The following is a 13,247-nucleotide window of genomic DNA, read 5'->3' as shown; positions in this document are numbered from 1 at the left end:
GTGTAATAATAAAGGGATTGATCAGACAAGAAGACATAACAACTGTAAATGCGTATGCAATCAACACTGGAGCACATACATATATAAAGCAAATTTAACAAATATAAAGGGAGAAATTCACAGTAATACAATAACAGTGGGGGATTTTAAATCCCACTTACATCAAAGAACAGAACACCCAGAGAGAAAAATCAATGAGGGAACACTGGCCTTAACTGACACCTTAGATCAAATGAAATAAATAGATACATACAGAACATCTCATCCCAAACCAGCAGAATACACACTCTTTTCAAGAACCTATAGAACAGTCTCTAGGATAAATCACATGTTAAGCCACAAAATGTCTCAATATTAAATTTATATTTATAAACATATATGTATTTTAGAATATATTTATATCTAGGAAGATTTAAATCCTATCAAACATCTTTTCTGACCACAAAGTAATGGATCTAGAAATCAACTACAAAAAATAGACTGCAAAAAACACGAACACATGGAGGCTAATCTATATGCTACTTAAGCAAGCTGTGCATCACTGACAAGATCAAAGTGGAAATAAAAAACTGCCTTCAAATGTAATACACAGCAAAGGGATTATAACCAATATTTTATGATAAGCTTAAACTGAGTATAATCTATAAAAATATTGAATCATTATTTTGTACAACTGAAACTAATATAACATTTTAAATCCACTATACTTCAACAGAATAAATACCTAGAGACAAATGAAAACAGAAACACAATCATCAAAATTTAGGAGATGCCGAAAAAGCATTTCCAAGAGGAAGATTTATACCTATAGTAGCCTACCTCAGGAAACAAGAGAAATCTCAAACAAGCTGGCCTTACACCTAAAGGAACTAGAAAAAGAACACACAAAATCCAGAATTAGTAGAAATAATAGAGATCTAAGGATAAATAAATGAAATAAAGACTGAAAAAAATAGAAAAGATCAATGAAGTGAAGACCTGGTTCTTTGAAAATATAAATAACATTGATAAACCTATGGCCAGTTTCTTCAAGAAAAAATATTGGTCCAATTAAATGAAATCATAAATGAAATGAAATAGAAATTAGAACCAACAGAAGAGAAATACAAAAGATCATAAGAGACTATAGACATTATACACCAATAAAATGGATAAGCTAAAAAATAAAAGGATAAATTCCTAAAGATATACAATCTTCCAAGAGTGAATCAGAAATACAAAATATTAACAGGTCAATTACCAGTAACGGAATTGAATCAGTAATTAAAAAATCCCAACAAAAATAGCCCAGGACCAGAAAAGTTCACAAGTGAATTCTACCAAACATTTAAAGAAGATTTAATGCCTAGCCTACTCAAACTATTAAAAAAAAAAAAAAAAAAAAGAGTAAGAAACACTTCTGAACTCATTCTATGAGACCAATAGCACCCTAATATCAAAATCAGACAGAGACACCAGCAAAAAAATTACAGGCCAACCACTGACATAGATCCAAAATACTGAATAAAATATTAGCAACTGAATTTAACAATGCATTAAGAGGATCCTACATCATTATCAAGTGGATCAAATGGGAACTAGTGCAGGGATGCAAAGATGGCTCAATATACACAAATTAGCTCATGGGCTATACCACATTAACAAATTAAGAATAAAATCATATGATCACCTCATTTGATGCAGAAAAGGCTTTTGACAAAACTCAACATCCACTTACGATAGAAACTGTCAAGAAAGTGGGTCTAAGATGAAAATACCTTAACATAGTAAATGTCGTATAGGACAATCCTATAGCTAACATCATACGCGATAGTGAAAAGCTGAAATCTTTTCCTCTAAGATCATGATCAAGATAAGGATTGCCACTCTCACCACTTCTATTTAACATAGTATTAGAAGTCTTCACCACAGCAATCAAACAAAAAAAGGAAGGAAGGAAGGAAGGAAAGAAAGAAACAAAGAAAGAAAGAGACAAGGAAAGAAGAAAGAAGATTCGTCCAAACTGGTAGGGAAAAAGTAAAATTGTCACTATTTATAGATGACATAATAATATACATGGAAATCCCTAAAGATTCCACCAACCTCCCCCCCCCCCAAAAAAAACCCCTATTTAAACTAGTAAGTAAATTCAGTAAAGTTGCAAGATACAAGATTGATATGTAGAAGTCTGTTGCATTTCTATACACTAATAATGAACCATCAGAAGAAGAATTTAAGAAAACAATACTATTTACAGTCCAATCAAAAATAATAAAATACTGAAGAATAAAACTAATCAAGGAGGTAAAAAACCTAAAAAACCTGTACTCAGAAAACTATGACTCTGAGGAAATAAATTGAAGAAGACAAGAACAAATGGAAAGACATATGTGTTCATTGATTAGAATAAATAATATTATTAAAATGACCACACTGCCCAAGGCAATCTACAGATTTAATGCACTCCCTATCAAAATGCCAACAACATTTGTCATAGAATTTAAAAAAAAAATTCTAAAATTTTCATAGAAACACAAGACCTTGAATAGTAAAACAATCTGGTGAAAAGAGAACAAAGCTGGAGATACCACAATCTTTGATTTCAGACTATACTACAAAACTACAGTAATCAAAACAGCATGGCACTGGCATAAAGACAAACACATAGGTCAATAGAACAGAACACAGAGCACAAAAATGAACTCACAGTTATATGGCCAATTAATCTTTGACAATGAAGCAAGAGTATACAATGGAAAAAAACAGCCTCTTCAATAAATGTAGGAAAACTGGCCAGGTACAAGCAAAAGAATCAAGCTGGACTACTTTCTTACACCACATAGAAAAGTGAAATCAAATTCATTCAAAGAACTAAATGTAATATCTGAAATCACAAAACTCTTAGAAGGAAACATAGGCAGCGTGCTCTTTGAAATCAGTCTTAGCAATAACTTTTTGGATATGTTTCCTCAGACAAGGGAAACAAAAGTAAAAATAAGCAAGTGTGACTACATCAAACTAAAAATCTTTCCCACAGCAAAGGAGACTGTCAATAAAATGAAAAGGCAGCCTAATGAATGAGAGAAAATATTTTCAAATGATATATCTGATAAGATATTACTCTCCCAAAATACACAGAGAACTCATACAACAGAACATCAAAATAAAAAGCCTCAATTAAAAAGAGAGCAGAGGACCCAAATAGACATCTGAAGAAGACATACAAGTAGCCAATTGACACGTGATAAGATGCTCAACATCACTGATCATCAGGGAAATGCAAACCAGACCAACATAAGATATCACTTCACACCTGTCAGAATGGCTATTTTCAAAAAGACAATAAATAACAAGTGTTGGGAAAGATGTGGAGAAAAGGGAACCCTTGTGCACTATTGTAAAGTGGTGCAGCCACTATTGAAAATATTATGAAAGTTTCCTCCAAAATTCAAATTAGAACTAATACATGATCCAGCAATTCCACTTCAGGGTATTTTCCCAAAGAAGCAAAAACACTAATTACCAAATAATACATGCACCCCTATGTCATTACAGCATTATTCACAATAGCTGAGACATGGCAGGAACATAACTGCTTATCCATAGATAAATGGATAAAGAATGTAATATATCTTGCCATTTAGAACAACATGGATGGACCCAGAAGGTTTATTACGCTAAGTGATGTAAGTCAGGCAGAGAAAGACAAATAACATATGATTTCATTTATATGTGGAATCTAAAAATAAATCCAATAAAAAAGAAACAAACAAACAACCAGAAACACAGTCATAGATACAGAGAGTAATCAAGAGTTGTTAGAGGAAAGGGTGGTGGGGGGATGAATGAGTTAAATGAGCTAGATTAAGAGGCACAAACTTCCAGTTACAAAATAAGTGAGTCGTGCAGATGAAATGCAGTATAGTCATTTGGAATATAGTCAATATAATATCTTTGTATGGTGACAGATCATTTTAATTAGACTTAACCTGGTGATCATTTGGTAATGTTTAGGAATATTGAATCACTATGATTTAATTATACTTCAACAAACAAACAAACAAAAAACCTCATAGAATCAGAGATCAGATATGTGGTTACCAGAAGTAAGATGTTGGGGAGGGGAACTGGATGAAGGTGACCAAAATGTACACACTTCCAGTTATAGGGTAAATAAATACTAGGGATGTAATATGCAACATGATTAATATAATTAACACAGCTATATGACATATATGAAAGTTGCCAAGAAGGTATATTTTAAGAATTCTTATTACAAGGAAAAATATGACTTTTTCTTTCTCTTTTATTTTGTGCCTATATAGATTATAGTTCACTAAGCTTATTGTGGTGATCATTGCTTGATGTATTAAGTCAACTCATTGTACTATACATCTTAAACTTATACAGCATTGTTGATGTCCTTGAACGAGTAGGCTGTGGGGCCCAAGGCCAAAGTCACAACAACATGTTTGTAGTACAAAGTAAATGATGATTGTATGCATGCCCCGGTTATATGAGTTTTAGAACAAAGAAAGTAGAAGTACGCATGCGCTAGTGGTGTTCTGTAAGCCTCATGAATAAAGAAAGTGACACTGTACGTGTGCAGGCAAAAAACAAATAAAAGCAGGACCAGCGCAGCAGGTAGCGCACGCACCACCTTGTGGCAATAAAACAAAGTGCTGTTTCACTCCCTGTTGGCTCCTGGTGCAGTCTGTCTCGTGGTATGGCAGCTCCTTGTGCATTTTTCCAGTTGGGCCGCTCACCTCCTCAAATCCCACTGCAGCCGCTCTCAGCTGACAAGCACTTGATGTTATTTGTCTCTCAATAAAACTGGAAGAATATAAATAAAATAAAAAGAGGGAAAAAGACTTGGAATGAAAAATAACAGCAAAAAGATTTAATTCGTGAAGTTGACATTTTCCCCCAAATTTATTTATACCCATATTTTTTCAGTCAAAGTTCTAAAGGGAGATTTTAGAAATCTGATGTATATACTTAGATTTTTCTGAAGGAATAAAAGGGGAAGAGTATCTAATAACACTTTGAAAAGAAAACTAATAAAATAATTTGTCTTATAAACTGATAAAAATTCTTTAGAAGATAATCACTTTTATAGATTTAAAAACATTTTAATCTACCAGTAATCTATATATGCTATAGGAAAGATCATGAAATCCAATGGTAAATTTTACATTTTTATATGTAGATCAGTATGATTGTGTTAGGTGATATTATTGTTTTATTAATTTTTATAAAAATTTTCACATCTTATATTTAATAACAGCAACACAGGCATTGTTATAAGACTTTTGTGTTTCGAAGTACTTTGAAAAAACTTAGAATAAAACATAAATGTTTATGTATATATACTTTTTTTTCAAGAATCTAAGTACACACAGAAACCACAACCATGATTTTATTCTTTTTTTTTTTTCTGCTGGCCAAACTACTCAGTTTCCTCCAGAAATTTAATGAAATATTAGCAACTCTCTCATGGCTAGTAAGAACTTGAAGAGGGGGACAGACTTATGGGAAAAATGTAAATTGTTGTCACTCTTTCCAGATGTCCTTAAGGTTTATTTTGCTTGCTGATAAAGCTCGCACTTTCCATTCAGCTGTGTTTAAGAGTCCACTTAGAAAACTTTAAAAACTGCTTCTGCCTAAGGATGCTCCCCTACTGACTACCCCCTTGGAGATAATGTAACAAATGACTTCTTTTTATAGGGAATGACTTAGCAAAACAAAACAATAAAGCATGTTCGGAAGTAACTAAACTCAGCAGGCCCAGTCATCACTGCTTGGCTCTGCAATTTCAAATCTATAATTAGACATGTTGTCAGGTTTTTTTCCAGGCTTTAATGACTTCTATTTTGTTTGTAACAAATGCTGGAGAGCCGCCTCCTGGGAGAATTGCAGGGGGTGGGGAAGATGAGCTGATGAGAGCTTGGTTTTATTTGAGATGCAGTTTCCTCAGTTTCAGGCTGTTTACCACTCTAGCATGTTAGAAGACTGTAGGTGCAGTGTCTGAGGATGTGTGTGGTAGGCAGTGTGGTTGGGGTATGTGGGACAGCTTGCAGAGTTGTCAAACTGAAGCAGTAAATGAGCAAAGGTGGGACTGGGAGTCATGACTCGACTCTGTCCCTTGGGCTACGTGCTCCGTTGCTGCACTTTCATGGTCATGATGTGGTTAACGAATAGCTGGGCAAAGGTATGTTTAGTTATGGTTATTCAATAAGTTGACAGACTTTTATTGAGTGCCTAGTACATGTGAAATGTTGTGCTAGGAACAATAGGGGACAAAACAACTCCCATAATCTACTAGGAAAAAGAAAACACATGGCAAAAACAAAATCAGTAATGGTGAAGCAGGCAACTAACCTCCTCAAGGAAGGATTTCTTGACCTTTCCAGGCTCAATCAAACCTTTGTCCAAGCCTTATTATGATGTTAAGTACACTGCAATGATTTTTTTTTTTTTTTTTGCACTCTTGCTTTATTCACCAGACAGTGAGCTACTTGGGGACAGGCTGTTTTTATTCATATTCCATTTCTTAGTGTCTTACATGACCCTGACATGAAGAACGTGCTTAGAAAATGGGAGTGTGTGAGTCAATGAACGTGGAATAGAGCCGCCTCTATATTGGAGGAATGGTACCAATAGCTGCTGGTGGAGAGGGTAAGAGAAGGAAGCCTCTGAGGGCGGCTGGGGATACACAAGGCAGTCTCCGTGTCCACTCACGGTGAAAGGGCTCTGACTAAGCGTTGGTGTAAGTGAATACAGTTGGAACTAAGAGGAGTTATTAGATGGTATCATAAAGGGTCCCTCTTTCTCCCTGAAAGAGTACTTCCTGCACAGTCCTGAAACTCCCTTGAAGTAAGTATACCTTTATTAAAACTGAAATCTTGTTTCGGGAGACTTCAGGCATCAACATCTTATAAATAAACACTTTATCATGTAACTTTCTTTTTGGAATACTCCCAAGGGTGGAATATCACCTCCTAGTAGGTTTCTAGGAAAGAGATGAGAGTAGGACATAGCAGTTGGGCAGGACCTCAAATACAAGCATGGTTATTAACTATTTTTCTTTGGGCTAATTCGTTTTACTGAATAAATGGACACATGGGGGTAGGATGCTTTTTGTATTATTCCTATTTCTGATATTCCCCATGGAGAAGTGACCTGGAAGGTACACTTAGCCAACACAATCTGCAATTTCATACATGACTTGAGTAAGTCAAGTGTTTGAGGAATAAAGAAAAATTTGCTTTCTCCCCATGGCTAGAGGGAATAATTGGTCGCATCTAATACAACCAAAAGCAAATAACCAAAATGCAAGTTTAGGATCCATTTTCCAATCCCTGAAAAAAATCTATATAAGTATAGTTTTATTACTTTTAATGGCTCTAGTTAAGGTTGAAAATTAGTTTAGTCTACTGGTCCACTGAAAATACTGCAAACTTGCACAGAAAGTCACACAAATACCAAGCAACTGGAAGCTACAGGAAAAGGAAGGAACAGTTTCATTTTGAATGTTGTTTCCTATACAGAAGAATAATCATAATAAACAAAGAAGTCTTTATAAAGGATCAGCCTTTTTAGTGGGGTCTCAGAAATTCAAAAGGGCAAAAACAAAGGTGCTTAGAAACATGCCTGCAGTCTAACAAAAACCATGAGGCAGCTATGAGTTAAAACATCATAAGTATTTAAACCATTAAACACTTTAATCTCTAAAGGAATGCTTTTTTTTTTATTGAGTTATAGTCAGTTTACAATGTTGTGTCAATTTACAGTGTAGAGCACAATTTTTCAGTTATACGTGAACACACATATATTCATTGCTGCAAGGAATGCTATTATTAAAAGGATTTCCTTTTATGTCCAATAGTTCTGTGTTGACTTGGCCTGATTTTCTACTGGTGGACCAGTTACCTTTGGCATACTCCAGTGCTGTAGGTTAAGTGTGAAGGAACTTCATCTGCCAGACTTCTGGCTTTCTGCAGATGACAGACAAAATGTCTGTGACCTTTGGTCAGGAATATACTAGGGGCCCTGTTATTTGGAGGGTTTGTACTTAACTCCTGCCCAAATCCAGAGACATGGGAATCTATCTCTGATAAAACTTTCTAGTATATCTTTTTTTTCTCTCTCATTCCATTCTTGCAGGCAACTGAAATAAGCTAGTAAGAAATAAAAGAAGAAAAACATCAGTTTAAAAAGAAATCTATTATATATAAAATAAACAACAAGTTTCTACTGTACAGCACAGGGAACTATATTCAATGTCTTGTAGTAACCAATAATGAAACAGAATATGAAAACAAGTATATGTATGTATGTGTGTGACTGAACTATTTTGCTGTACACCAAAAATTGACCCAACACTGTAAACTGACTAAACTTCAATAAAAAATGCAAAAAAAAATCAGTAATGAATACCTAAAATCATAGTCTCACAAATACCCAAATCTCATATCCTAGAGCCTTTCAGAGACACAAAAGAGATTTGAGTTCGTTTTCTCCTTTTCCTCTTGCTTCTTCCACCCATTTATCTGCCACAGAATCTGCTTCAGGAAGCAGGATGTAAGCCATTAGGTTAATGAGTGCAAGCGCTTGCTAGAGGCAAGAGGAACTCAGGCAAAATTTTGACACAGAAGTGAAAAGGCACACAGAGATGGGATCTAAGTTTTGGAACCAGTAGAACTGGGATTGAAGGAGAAGAATAAAAGGAATGAGTAGTTGAGAGGAAACTCCAGACCACAGTGAGAAAATTCAAGGGTCTCCTGGGTGGGTTAGTACCTTGGCACCCCTTCAAATGGATGCACTTGCTTTAGCTCCCCCTGATGTTACATAATGCATTCTGGCTGAACTTAATAGCTATTGATAGCATATCAAGAAATTACACTTAAGTTTATATACACAATCTCACTATACACTCAAATAACCTCTTTGCTTTTCTCAGTTGCAACTCCCCAGGAAGCCAATGACAACTCTTGACAATTTTCACCCAAGTTAATAAGTTTCAGTGAATTCCTTCAAAAGTCTCCCTTTGTGACTTGATAATCATTGAAAAACCTAAGCAGTTAAGAAACTCTAGGCAAACACTTTTGTATCAGATTTTGAAATACAAAGTTCACGTGACAGATATTCTCCAAGGTCACCTCAGTGCTTGTTCTTCCAGCAATTTTCTGTTTGCTCTTCTCTGTTGATTACAGCCAGTTGATTATTTATATCTAGATCTCTTTTTAAAATTATTATTGTGGCATAGTCAGTTTACAATGTTGTGTCAATTTCTGGTGCACAGCATAATGTTTAAGTCATACATATACATACATACATTCATTTTCATATTCTTTTTCATTATAGGTTACTACAAGACATTGAGTAGTTCCCTGTGCTATACAAAAGAAATTTATCTATTTTATATATAGTAGCTAGTATCTGCAAACCTCAAACTCCCAATTTATCCCTTCCCAGCCCCTTTCCCCACTGATAACCATAAATTTGTTTTCTATGTCTGTGAGTCTGTTTCTGTTTTGTAAATAAGTTCATTTGTGTCTTTTTTTTTAAATTCCATGTATAAGTGATACCATACGGTATTTTTCTTTCTCTTTCTGGCTTACTTCACTTAGGTTCATCTATGTTGCTACAAATAGCATTATTTTATGATTTTTTATGGCTGAGTACTTTCCATTGTATAAATATACCATAGCTTCTTTATCCAGTCATCTGTCATTGGGCATTTAGATTGTTTCTATGTCTTAGCTATTGTACATAGCGCTATGAACACTGGGTTGCATGTATCTTTTATTTTTTCCACTGTGACCATGAGAATTGCCATTTATTCCCAAAGTTGCCAAAATCATCACCAAGGATTCACCAAGGGGTGTGGAAGGGGACGAGGAGGCTCAAACATTGATTGAGGGGCCAGTCAGGAGTTGGAGGGAAGGGGAGCAGGTGGAGGGACCCCCAGCTGTCCCTCCCCCTTCTAATGCCATGGGAAGGGTCTTCCTCTGGCCAGCACCCCGATGCCCAGTTTCTCTCAGAGAGGCGGGATGGGAGGCATGGGAAGAGGGTGTAGTGTGAGTGTGCCCCAGGAGAGGGAAGGGTGCTGGGTGGGGGTGGGGTCCCCCACTTCACATGCACTCACAACACTGGTGGCCCAGGCAGCAGAAATGGGGGAAGCCCCCTCCCACCCTGGATTATAGGAGGGAGGGATTAGTGTTGGGGACTGGGGGTCTCAGGGGCATCATGGGGGGCAGACCAGGGCCCCCACCAGGGGAAGAGATGTAGGTCAGTGGTGCTCCAGGGACCAGGGGCATGGGGCTGAGCCACAGCTGGTTCAAGGTAAGCATCACAGGGGACGTGGGCTGGAAGTGGTTGGTGACGGAGGGGACAGCGGCCAAGGTTCTGCTCAGCAGGAAGGTGTTAGAGGCCTTGGCTCCTGGTGGAGTGGGGCCCAGTTGGCTCACCAGTGAGTCCAGGTCAACCAGGGCTGTGTTGGGCCCCAGGAAGGGCTCAGGAGTCTTCCGTGTGGGTGGTGTCGGGGTTGGGGCAGCAGCGGGCGAGGGTCTCCTGACAGCCTCATCCAGAGAGCCCCCAACCCCACTCATGTCGAATGCAACAGGGCTGCAGGTGGGCATCTGTCTGGTGTACAGATCCAGCTCCCCCGGGCTGCTCCCAGAGGTCGGCAGGGCCATGTGCAGTCGGTGGAAGTCATAGAACTCATCAGGCTCCTTCTCAACCCCCCCGACCACTGTGGTGCTGTTGATGCTGGGCTTGGCAGGTGACCCCCCTGCCAGGGGTCTGAGAAGGCTGGGGCTGGTACCCAGGGATCAGAGGCTGGGGGTCCACTGATGGGGGCCCCACCATCTGAGATCCCCCATGGGTCAGGAGCATGCCCCTCTCCAGTGGCTGGGGACTGGGTCCCATCTGAGTCCCACCCCAAGGGTCAACTGGGGGCCCTACAGGGGCAGCAGTCCTCCAGGGGTCCCCAAAGGCTGGTGTAGGGGCTGGACCACCCCAGAGATCAACAGCTGGAAGGACAGAGGGTCCCCCCCAAGGGTCTGAGGTGGTGGCAGCCATGGGGACGGCAGGGGCCATGGGTGCTGGGCCCACCCAGGGGTCCGTGGCCAGCGGAGGACCTGGGGCTGTGAAGACGTCAGCAAGATTCGTGAGGGATGATGACTCCTGGCCGGCCATCTCCCTCTTGCTCTCCTCTATGGCCATCTGCAGCCTCAGGTCATCCCCACGCCGGATCTGCTCCTCCTTATCGTGCTCCCTGAGGCTCAAACAGGGCCAGCTGGAGCTGGATGTCATCCTCAGGGCCACATGATGGGGGCTGGTTGGCCTCCTCCTTGCTCATGGCCAGAGCCAGCTGGAGCTGCCACTCCTCCTCCTCACTGCTCTGCGGCCAGGCCTGCTCTGCCTCCAGTGGGGGCCAAGCACAGGGCAGCTGCGCCAGCTTCTCCTTGGCCTTGACCTCGTGTGTGCACGCTCCTCCCACAGCCAGTCCTCTTCAGGCAACAGGGCCACCAGATGCTTGGCCTTGTGCACGTTCCTGCCCTGGTCTTTGCCCTTGTGGTCCACGTACTGGAAGTCCTTCAGCGTCTGCACTGCCTACATGTTCTCCTTGCACTGCAGCATGCGTGCTCAGAGCCAGTCTTGATGAGCTACTCCGTCAGCATCATGGCCTTGTACGTGTGGCCAGTTCTTGCAGTGGTTGTTGAGCCGCTTCCAGATCATGCTTATGATCTCTGAGAAGGCCATCATGTCGTAGGTGAGGTTCGTGTGATCTCAGACATGAGGGAGCTAGAAGGATCCCAGGGGTGTTGCTCGTGGTTTTGTGGACCTTGATCTCGGCCTCAGCATGTGGGCCATGTTCTTCATCTGGCACCGCAGCGAGGTCGACATGGCTCCCAGCAGCAGTGAGGGGATGGGCACCCTGGGGTGTGCAGAGATGGGGCGACTGGAGGAGGCAGGCCGCAGCAGGGGCTGGTGGGTCACTGCATCTTGGCCTCTTCATGCTGTGCTCTGGGGGGGGGTCATGTCAGGCATCCCCTGTCCCCTGCTTGGCCTCAGTGTCATGGGGCATGCCTTGGGTGCATGTGCAGACGCACAGAGGGCCACAAGCTGAGGGCCCCACCGCCCTGGCACCCAGGAGCGGCACAGAGAGCCAGGTGGCGGAGGGGAGCCACTGAGCAGATGGGAAGCAACCCAGGGTGCATGTATTTCTGGATCATAGGATAAGTCTATTTTCATCTTTTTGAGGAATGTCCATACTGTTTCCCATAATGGCTGCACCAAATTACATTCCCCCCAGCAGTGTAGGAGGGCTCCCTTTCTCCACAGCCTCTCCAGCATTTGTCATTTGTGGACTTTTAAATGATGCCATTCTGACTGGTGTGAGGTGATACCTCATTGTAGTTGGTTCTCTTTTGAATCAGCCCACCACATTTGGTGATTCTTTTCAGTTCTCATTGTCCTTTAGTGTTTTCAGTCCATCTTAACTATCTTAGAAGGTCATTTCATCATCACATTCTATTTTTCACTGGCTCACCATTTTCAGTGCTTAGTAATGAACAGACAGGAGTGTCTGTGTAATCATGTGAAACCACACCCAATTAATCTTTGAGAAGCACACCAAAACACTTCTTATATGCAAGTATTTATTCCATTTTTTAAATGAAGATAAGAGAAATAAATTTACCACTAATAAAGATATTCTACCCCATTTTTATTTAAAAAAAAAGAAATTTATAGCAAGTCATTTGTATATTAAGCCCATTATGATTTTAGATAATACAAATCATCATCTTAATATAAGGCATGAGTCATGTAGTTTCAGACTTGCAGTTCACCTGACTGCTGGCTTCTCTGGTCTCTGAGTTAGTGGTCCAGCCTTGGGTTGCACCTGCATTACAGAAACAGATGAAAACAAAATGAGAAGGTAGTGGTGAGGAACATTTTCCCAAAACTTTCCATGAAGGTTTGTGGAAAGAGATTCCAATCTATTCACTACTTGGGAATCTCAATTAATTGACATCATTATTCAGATTTGTATCAGTAATTTTTGAAAAGACATTAACTGTCAAAGTATTACTCAAGTCAATCAATCATTTTACCCAAAATATCAATTTTAGTCAAATATTGCACCAAAAAATACTTGTCTCATTAAGTCACCCAACTCCACCTTTTCTAGGCCCCTTTTGGTTGACTCTGATTGATTCTGAAAAGACTAGAAACCTTCAGCAATTTCAGCATCTCTC

At 39.8% G+C, this 13,247-nt stretch overlaps 1 pseudogene; it reads right to left on the bottom strand.

Annotated features, from left to right (window-relative positions):
• Positions 1–10,181: 10,181 nt before the first annotated feature.
• On the bottom strand, positions 10,182–11,892 carry LOC102519097 (annotated as a pseudogene).
• Between the last annotated feature and the right edge of the window lie 1,355 nt (positions 11,893–13,247).

Source organism: Camelus ferus, chromosome 15 (genome assembly GCF_009834535.1).
Source record: "Camelus ferus isolate YT-003-E chromosome 15, BCGSAC_Cfer_1.0, whole genome shotgun sequence".
NCBI classification, from domain to species: domain Eukaryota; kingdom Metazoa; phylum Chordata; class Mammalia; order Artiodactyla; family Camelidae; genus Camelus; species Camelus ferus.
Note: the sequence above shows the minus strand (reverse complement) of the source record. Positions and strands in the feature narration are given on the sequence as shown.